The sequence below is a fragment of the Oryctolagus cuniculus genome, chromosome 4 (genome assembly GCF_964237555.1).
Source record: "Oryctolagus cuniculus chromosome 4, mOryCun1.1, whole genome shotgun sequence".
Lineage (NCBI taxonomy): Eukaryota > Metazoa > Chordata > Mammalia > Lagomorpha > Leporidae > Oryctolagus > Oryctolagus cuniculus.
The window spans coordinates 90,578,532-90,587,740 of NC_091435.1; the positions used below are offsets into that span (position 1 = coordinate 90,578,532).

The window sequence follows — 9,209 nt, forward strand, 5'->3', positions numbered from 1 at the left end:
CAAAAATAGACAAACAGGATTAAATCAACTAAGAAGCTTTTGTCCAGTAAAGGAAAAAAATGAACAAAGTTAAAAGACGATTGACAGAACAGAAAAAAAATGTGCCAATTACAAATCTGATAAAAGATTAATATCCATATATATAGGAGCTCAAAAAATTCAACAAGACCAACAAACCAGTTAACAAATGGGCAAAGGATTTGAATAGATATATTTCAAAAGAAGAAATACAAGTGACCAATAAACACATGAAAAAATGCTAATTTTCACTAACCATCAGGGAAAGGCAAATAAAACCACAATAAGGTATGATCTGACTACAATTACAATAGCTATCATCTAAAAGTCAAAAAATAATTAGTGCTGGTGAGGACGTGGAGAAAAGGGAGCTCTAATACACTGTTGCTATGAATGCTAATTAGTATAACTATCATGGGAAAACAGTATGGAGATCCTTCCAAAAACTAAACATAGGCACTTCCAGGAAGATGGCAATACACAAGACAGGGCTCATGAAAGAGAATTCTTAGAGGAGTAGTGAGGATGGAGTTGAGGACTGCTTTGGACACTCTCCTTTCCTCTTAAGAGGTGATGTCACCTCTTGTTTGCTGGTGACAGCCTGAGGGACAGAGCTGTTTTTATCACCATGAGTGCCATTCCAGAGACTGAGAGTCATGTAATAAAATTTGCTGAAGTGCAGCTGATAAAGCATAGATGGACTCAAAGGACAGAAGGAAAACGGCATCACCCAGGCCCTCAGAGTGACGCTGAAGCAAGACACTCGTGGGACGGAACACGACCCTGTCAAGCAGTTCACAAACCACTGGTGGGATGAACTCTTCAACAGACTCCACCCAACTTGGTAGTGGAACGTGGGCAGGATGGAGTACAGAAAAGGTGTCTTTCTGAGGCGACTACCTGTGCTAATCATCCCAAGCCTAATACGCTGTATCAGATATGTGTGAAGGTGGCCATGCTGACTTCAAGTAAAGAGAAGCCAGACAAAGATTTGGAGAACTGCAGTGATGAGGACTTTGAAGGGCCCAACCAAACATTCTGGCTGATGAGATGTTGCTCCAAGCCTGTGAGGGGTAAACAGCACATAAGGCTGCTCATCTGGGATCACAATAAAGCCCATTGGCTTGGCTTACGGCCCAGGAACAGGTCTTCCTGGCTCATCTCAAAAGCCAGAACTCTCAGGCCCAAAACCACAGTCTGAGAGCAAGCTCCCCCATAAAAAGAAAAAGAAGCAAAGAGAGGAATAAGAGGCTGCAGCAACAGAAAGTTATGCAGATGAGCAGCACCCAGAGCACAATGACCAGAGCATCAGGAAAAGCGAGAAAGAAAAAGAAAAGATGGTATCAACAAGAAAAGGTCTCAGATGGGAGAGAGGAAACAACTGTAGGGGAAGAGGAGGAAAAGGCTGCAGGAGCAAGTGGGCTTGGGGCCATGCACAGCAGAGAGCAAACTGACCAGTGCCACAAGAAGAGGCAGCAACATCAAGAGGAGGGGAAGATGGGGGTCGTGGATAAAAGAGGAAGAGGTAGAGACAGAGGCTGTAGAGAGCAAAGCACACACCGACCCAGGCACAAAAAGCACGAGGTGGCAGAGTAAGAGAACTTGAACTTAGGAGATGAAGAAGCTGAGGTGGCAGGACCAGGAAAACAGAAACAGAGCGTTCAGTAACCAAAAGCACAGGAAGAACAATAAGAAAAGACAGCAGCATCGAGAGGAAGGGGAGGTGGCCTTAAAGATAAGTGATGAAGATGAGGATGGCAGGCTTAGGGAAAAGAGAGCGGAGAACACACTAGCCCCAAGCAAGCAGCAGAAACAAGAAGAGGAGGCAGCAGTACCCAGAGGAGGAGCCTGCTAGAATCAACTCTGACCAGAGATCCAAGAAGAACTGGAAACAGAGAGACTGAAGGCCTGGTCCAAGTGGGGTTGGTCTTTTTCAGTAGCTGAAACCTCAGACTCCGGGGTTGATGGCAGTGATTCTGCACCACTTAAATGAGGAGTCCCTCCCAAGGAGGAAACTGCTCTCTGCAATACCAGCCTGCTGAAAAGAGCAAGTGGGCTCAATCCCCTCCGCAAATGCTATTCCAGACATCATGAACTCAGGCACCTACAGGAGCCAAACATCTGAGGGACAAGGAAGGCTGGGGGCTGTGGCAGGAAAGCAGGTAACTCGCTAAAAGGACCTCTCTCCTAAAAGAAGCTGAAAACATCGGCAACTGAGAGATGTCCTGACTTGTAAATGTTGGGAAGGCTGAGGCAAACACAGCAGATTTAGCTCTGTGGGCTACCTTCACCCCAGATGGCCAGCTGCTAACATTTTACCAAATGGTTCAATAAGCATCAGCCTAGGCTCTTAGCCGAGGCTAAGAGCTAAGCTAATGCCCCTGAGCCAATGATGTACCCAAAGGTGTCAGGCAGAGAATGAACCCTATTAGTGTTTTTGCTATACAGATTACTCTGTAGGCACACACGTTTGCTACTGTGAATGACTGTGTTTTTGCCTCTATCAGTAGTGCATGCATGAATGTGTATGCATGTGTGCAGATGCACACTAACACTGATAGCAAAGGTTTTGGACATTCCTGCATCTATGTGTGCATAAATACCTCACACTGATATTCTCTCTCTCTGTATGTGTGTGTTTTAATGCTAAGTGTAAAATAAAAAAAAAAATGTACTAAGCATTTCATTAATTGCAAGTGATATTAAACCAAACTAAAATTCTTTCAGAACAAAGGAAATATATTGGCTTTTCCAACTGAAATATCCAGGGTTTCCTCTAATTTCCCATCTGCAAAGGGGAAGATGGGAAGCACACATGGTGGGGACTGGTCCTCAGCAAACAACAACAACAACAAGAAAGCCTAAAGCTAGATTTACTGTCTGACCCATCTATCCCATTTCCGGGAATATATTCAAAGAAAATTTAGTCATCATTTGAAAGAGATACTTGCACTCCCTTGTTTAATGTAGCCCAACACACAATAGCAAAGATAAGGAATCAACATATATGTCCACCAATAAATGAATGGGTAAAGAAAATGTGGTATATATACACAATGTAATACTAGTCAGCCATAAAAAAGAATGAAATTCAGATATTTGTGACCAGATAGAACTAGAGATTATTATGTTAAGTGAACTAAACCAGACGCCGAAAGACAAATGCGATGTTTTCTGTCATATGTGTAAGGTTATTTATATTTATATATAATAAAAATTGGCAGATGCCACATTATTTCACATATACATATAAATGTTGCCATTTAATAGTACTCCTTACATAATAATATACCCTTCTTTCCTCACTTTATAATCTTTATTACAAACCTCATGATATGACATATTCATATCTATCCTTGCTTGCAAGAAATTTGTATATACACACATTATATATATTAACACATGAATTATGGCAAAATTTTAAAAAGTATTAAATCTATATGATGACTGAACTACTCTTTATCATTTTCTGTAATATTTGAAAGTTAAATAAAAGGCAGAAAATTATAAAATTATCATTACAAATTGCTTAAGAAACAAGAAACTATATCATTGAACCAAATTATCAAAACTAACACTACAGATGATGGACAAACAGCATGTGGCTCTGCGTGTGCTGCTTGAAGAAAGATACAATATTACTTATGGAGTACACAAACCATAAAGCAGTAATCTACATTTTATTGTAAGGAAACATCAGAAAAGCCCACAGTGATTATTATTTTTAAATTATCCATGACTTGAAAACAAAGAATAACTGAATATATGTTCCTGACACCTAAATGCAATTTGTGATCCCAGATTGGACCCTGATCTAAGGCAAGAATTTAACAGTTATAAAGGATTTTATAAGGCAAATGGGAATTCTGCAATTTGATATGCTGATAAATGTATCAATGTTAAATTTTCTTATGACATTGATGTAAGGATGAAAATCCTTGAGTGACAGGTCCATTTATTATGCTTCTTTCTCCATATATTTTAGAATTAAATTCACTGCGAATATTAAATGTTCCCTTTTTTCCTCCTTCATCACCATCCATTCTGCCTGACAAAGGCAGTATGGCCAACCTTTCACATTCCCTGATCACCACACCTCAACTAATGGAAGCACAGCTTCATCGTCTGTGCCTATGCAAAGGGAGAGAGGTGTCACCAGGCTCTAACAATCTGTAGTCTGCCAAAACCAAGCTCTGTGGAGACTTTGTAGACATGTAGGCCACTACTGTAGTTGTGGGAACCAAACTGCATTGAAGACAACACACAAGCTAATTAGCAGATTTTGAGCCTGAGAGTCCTTCAGTATATTATAATCCCACATCATCATCTGAAGCTCCCAAAAATATGTACCTCTGTCCATTAGTTTATTGCAATAAGTACATACCATCTCTTCCCTTGAATGCCCCTGAGCCAAAGATGTACCCAAAGGTGTCAGGCAGAGAATGAACCCTATTAGTGTTTTTGCTATACAGATTACTCTGTAGGCACACACGTTTGCTACTGTGAATGACTGTGTTTTTGCCTCTATCAGTAGTGCATGCATGAGTGTGTATGCATGTGTGCAGATGCACACTAACACTGATAGCAAAGGTTTTGGACATTCCTGCATCTATGTGTGCATAAATACCTCACACTGATATTCTCTCTCTCTGTATGTGTGTGTTTTAATGCTAAGTGTAAAATAAAAAAAAAAAATGTACTAAGCATTTCATTAATTGCAAGTGATATTAAACCAAACTAAAATTCTTTCAGAACAAAGGAAATATATTGGCTTTTCCAACTGAAATATCCAGGGTTTCCTCTAATTTCCCATCTGCAAAGGGGAAGATGGGAAGCACACATGGTGGGGACTGGTCCTCAGCAGATACAATGCTTCTAGGCTTAAGTAACCCAGAATTCACTGACCAGATGATCACAGTCTTTGCCTTGGTCACCTGACTTGAGACCTCCACTGAACTTTCTCACTCTGTTCCCATTTATGGGCTTTTAGTCTCCTGCTTCTAGGCAATATCTGGAGGAAATGACAAAGCCAGAGACTTGTCAACACACCACACTGGAACTCAGAAATTGATCTGGGAATGTATTGCCCTGCAACAGGCTTTTCTTCATTCCCTGCACTCTCAGGGTTGAGCCCGTGCCAGTGAGAGGCCAATTTGAAACAATGACACCAGGGACTCAAATTTCCCCCAAGCCCAAGTCAATCCACTGCTATGTTTCCTAGTTCACTGCCTTTCCTCACTCTGATTTTAGATTGGGGGAAAATTTACCTTTTAACCACAAAAGGCTTTGGAACACTTGGGTGTCAAGCTATGCTGGATTTCAAGCTACAGGCACAAAAAATTCTCTTATACTGAAGTATTTGTAGACTCAGATTCAGTGTGAGAAGTAACACAGAGATATCCCCAAGATACTCTGCCAAATTCTCCAAGTAGTAACATCTCACAAAACTATAGTAGAATATCATAACCAAAACGTGACACTCTACCAATGTCAATAAAATTTCCCCAATTTTACTTGTACTCATTTTGCATGGGCACATGTATGTGTGCATGTGCATATGTATATCTAGCTCTATCCAATTTTTTTTTTGACAGGCAGAGTAGACAGTGAAAGAGAGACACAGAGAAAGGTCTTCCTTTGCCGTCGGTTCACCCTCCAATGGCCACTGCGGCCGGCGCACTGTGTTGATCCAAAGCCAGGAGCCAGGTGTTTCTCCTGGTCTCCCATGGGGTGCAGGGCCCAAGCACTTGGGCCATCCTCCACTGCCTTCCTGGGCCACAGCAGAGAGCTGGACTGGAAGAGGGGCAACCGGGACAGAATCTGGAGCCCCGACCGGGACTAGAACCCGGTGTGCCGGCGCCGCAGGTGGAGGATTAGCCTAGTGAGCCGCGGCGCCAGCTGCTCTATCCAATTTTGTCACACATGTAGTTTCAGGTAGTGTGAACCATAGACAACTGTCCAACAGTTCCATCACCAAAGGATCCCTCAGGCTGATCTCTGTTCTGATGACCAATCTTCCATCCCTCCTCCTTGGCAGGCACTAATTTGCCTTCAATTTCTAAAATGCTGTTATTTCATGCTGCCAAATATTAATACGAATGTATAATCTGATATATAGTATTATATATTATAATTAATTATACTGTAATTATATAGCATACCATATAAAACTAAATATAATTATATTAAAATATAACATATTAATGTATAATTATATGCTGTATATAATTAGAAACTTAAATATGTAATAATATATTGATAATATAATATAATATAATGATAATTAATGTTGATATGTTAAAGTATGCATTATACAACTCTCTGAAATTATTTCTCTCAATATGATTCCCTAGGGATTCTTTCAAATTATTATATGGGGATATCCACTGTTGTTGGTCCCTTTTGATTGCTGAGTAGTATTCCATGGTGTGTGTGTGTGTGTGCATTCCTCAGTTTGTTTTGCACCTCATCTGTTACTGAACATCTCAGTTCTTTCTACTGCTGTGAACTAAGGACAGGTTATGTAGAAACCTAAGTTTACATCTCCCAGGAATAAGTGCCCCAAAATACACTTTGCTGGATCACAAGGTAGTTACATGTGTAGTTTTTTTTTTTAAGTAAGCATTTTGTTTTTAGATAGTTATTCCTTTGGATAATATTAGAAGCAATACAGAAAGATGCCATGTAAATTTTTCTCAGTTCCTCCTAGTGAAAATATCACAAAACCATACTATAGGGGCCAGTGCAGTGACATAGCAGGTAAAGCCACCGCCTGCAGTGCCAGCATCCCATATGGGTGCCAGTTCTAGTCCCAGCTGCTCCTCTTCTAATCCAGCTCTCTGCTGTGGCCTAAGAAATCAGTAGAAGATGGCCCAAGTCCTTGGGCCCCTGCACCACATGGGAGACCTGGAAGAAGCTCATGGCTCCTGGCTTCAGATAGGTGCAGCTCTGACCATTGTGGCCAATTGGGGAGTGAACCAGTGGATGGAACACCTCTTTATCTCTCTGCCTCCATCTCTCTCTGTAGAACTCTGACTTTCAAATAAATAAATAAATCTTTAAAAAAATACTACAGTACCACAACCAGGATGTTGATGTTGATATGGTTAATATACAGTGTTTCTATCAATACAAGGACCTCTTTTATCCCCGCCCTCTAGCCCATTTCCTCCTTAACATCACAACTAATTTGTAATCCACTTCTACATTACGTCCTTTCAAACAAGTTGCATGGCTGGCACCGTGGCTCACTAGGCTAATCCTCCACCTTGCACTGCCAGCACATCAGGTTCTAGTCCCGGTCAGGGCGCCAGATTCTGTCCTGGTTGCCCCTCTTCCAGGCCAGCTCTCTGCTGTGGCCAGGGAGTGCAGTGGAGGATGGCCCAAGTCCTTGGGCCCTGCACCCCATGGGAGACCAGGATAAGTACCTGGCTCCTGCCATCGGATCAGCGCGGTGCGCCGGCTGCGGCAGCCATTGGAGGGTGAACCAATGGCAAAGGAAGACCTTTCTCTCTGTCTCTCTCTCACTGTCCACTCTGCCTGTCAAAAACAAAACAAAACAAAACAAAAAACCAAGTTGCATAGAAACATACAGTATGTCAACTTCTGGAATTGACTATTTTTGTTACTTTTTTTAAACATAATTCTCTGGAAATTTATCCAGGCTGTTGCACATTTGGGTAATTTTTTCCTTTTTATTGTTGAATACTATCATGGTACAGATTATAATACAATCTGCTGAGAGAGATTCCAAGATGGCAAAATAGGGGATGGTATACAGCACTAAGTTAGGTAAACATAGTTAAAAATGTTTAGGAAGTGGATTCTCAGGAAGAATTAGAGAGAAAATCACAGTCAAAATTCTATGCGAGGAAGAGGAATGACGTGGACCTGTGTGGAAGGTGTGGATTCACAGCACACACGCAAACACAATACAGGATTCCAGCAGCCCAGAGCTGGAGCAGGCATCATCTAGGAGATAGTGATAAAACCAGACTGTAGCAACCCATGGTAATATAGCTGGAGGGAGAGTGTAGCATGAGTCTGGTCTGGAGCCCTAAGCACTAACAGGTACCTGAAGATCCACTGGAAGTAAAGGGAGCATATTTCTCTCACGCTATCCTCCCCACAGTGGCGCCAGCACCTGGCATAGAGGCCAGGTCCCATCTGGGGCTTGGGTGGCAGCTGCAGAAGCCCCTGTGCATGCACACAGCAACTGGCTGAGATAGGGTACCATCTTCTCGGCAGTACTGCAAGCAGTGGCTCTTGTGTATACATATGGTTCTGAAAGTCTACCATAGGGAAAAACCCGTGATCCCAATTAACTGAGCCTGGTTGGGAGGAATGACAGGGGGCTTGGCACCCATGTAGGAATGTGAGGCACCCCCAGCCTCCTGACATACCATAGGCTATGGTGCCCAAGCCGCCTTAGTGGAACATCCACAGGCAGCTGGCTCTAGGAACATCTGCCTCCCTGGGGACTAGGCAGGTGGATGAGGAAAAGAGGAACTTCTGCACCCAGCAACTGTGCTAGCCTTGTGTGCTGACACTATAGGGACTCAGTGGCTACACAAGAGGGTGCAGGGTGTGGTAGGGTCTCTGGGCATTCACTGTGTGCAGCTCCACACACCCAGAGCTCCCAGGTTGCCTGGGGCAGGTCATTGCAGCAGGATCCATGCTCAGAGTGAGGATGGCACATATCATTTGTGGAATTCATGGTGGTGAGAATGAGTGTTTTACCCAATGGGGGCTAATACCCAGGCATTGATCACCTTGGAGAAAAGGAGTTATGGGGGTGATCATCCCTCCCCTTCTGTTAACAAGAGATCTACCATGCCCAACTTGGGTGTCACCCTGAATACTCACCCCACCCTAGAGCACTGTCCACAACTGGAACATACCTTTTGGTATTCACTGGAAGTGTGACCATTCCTCTAAGCCACAGAGGCTCAGCACAAAGATAAAATCTATCAGAGCAAAAAATCAACAAATATCTAAACAAATGCCTAAAAATAAATGCAGAAATTCAAGACACAGGAATAAGAAAGACATCATGACCCATCCAAAGAACCACAACATTCCAATATTAGAATATAAAGATGAAGAGACTAATGAAATGTTAGAAATGCAATTCAAAAGATTAATCATAGGATTACTCAAAAGCAACCAGAAGCAAATCTAAGAACTAAAGA

At 42.3% G+C, this 9,209-nt stretch overlaps 1 pseudogene; it reads left to right on the plus strand.

Annotated features, from left to right (window-relative positions):
• Positions 1 to 646: 646 nt before the first annotated feature.
• Positions 647 to 1,922, plus strand: LOC100340767 (G patch domain-containing protein 4 pseudogene; annotated as a pseudogene).
• Positions 1,923 to 9,209: the final 7,287 nt, after the last annotated feature.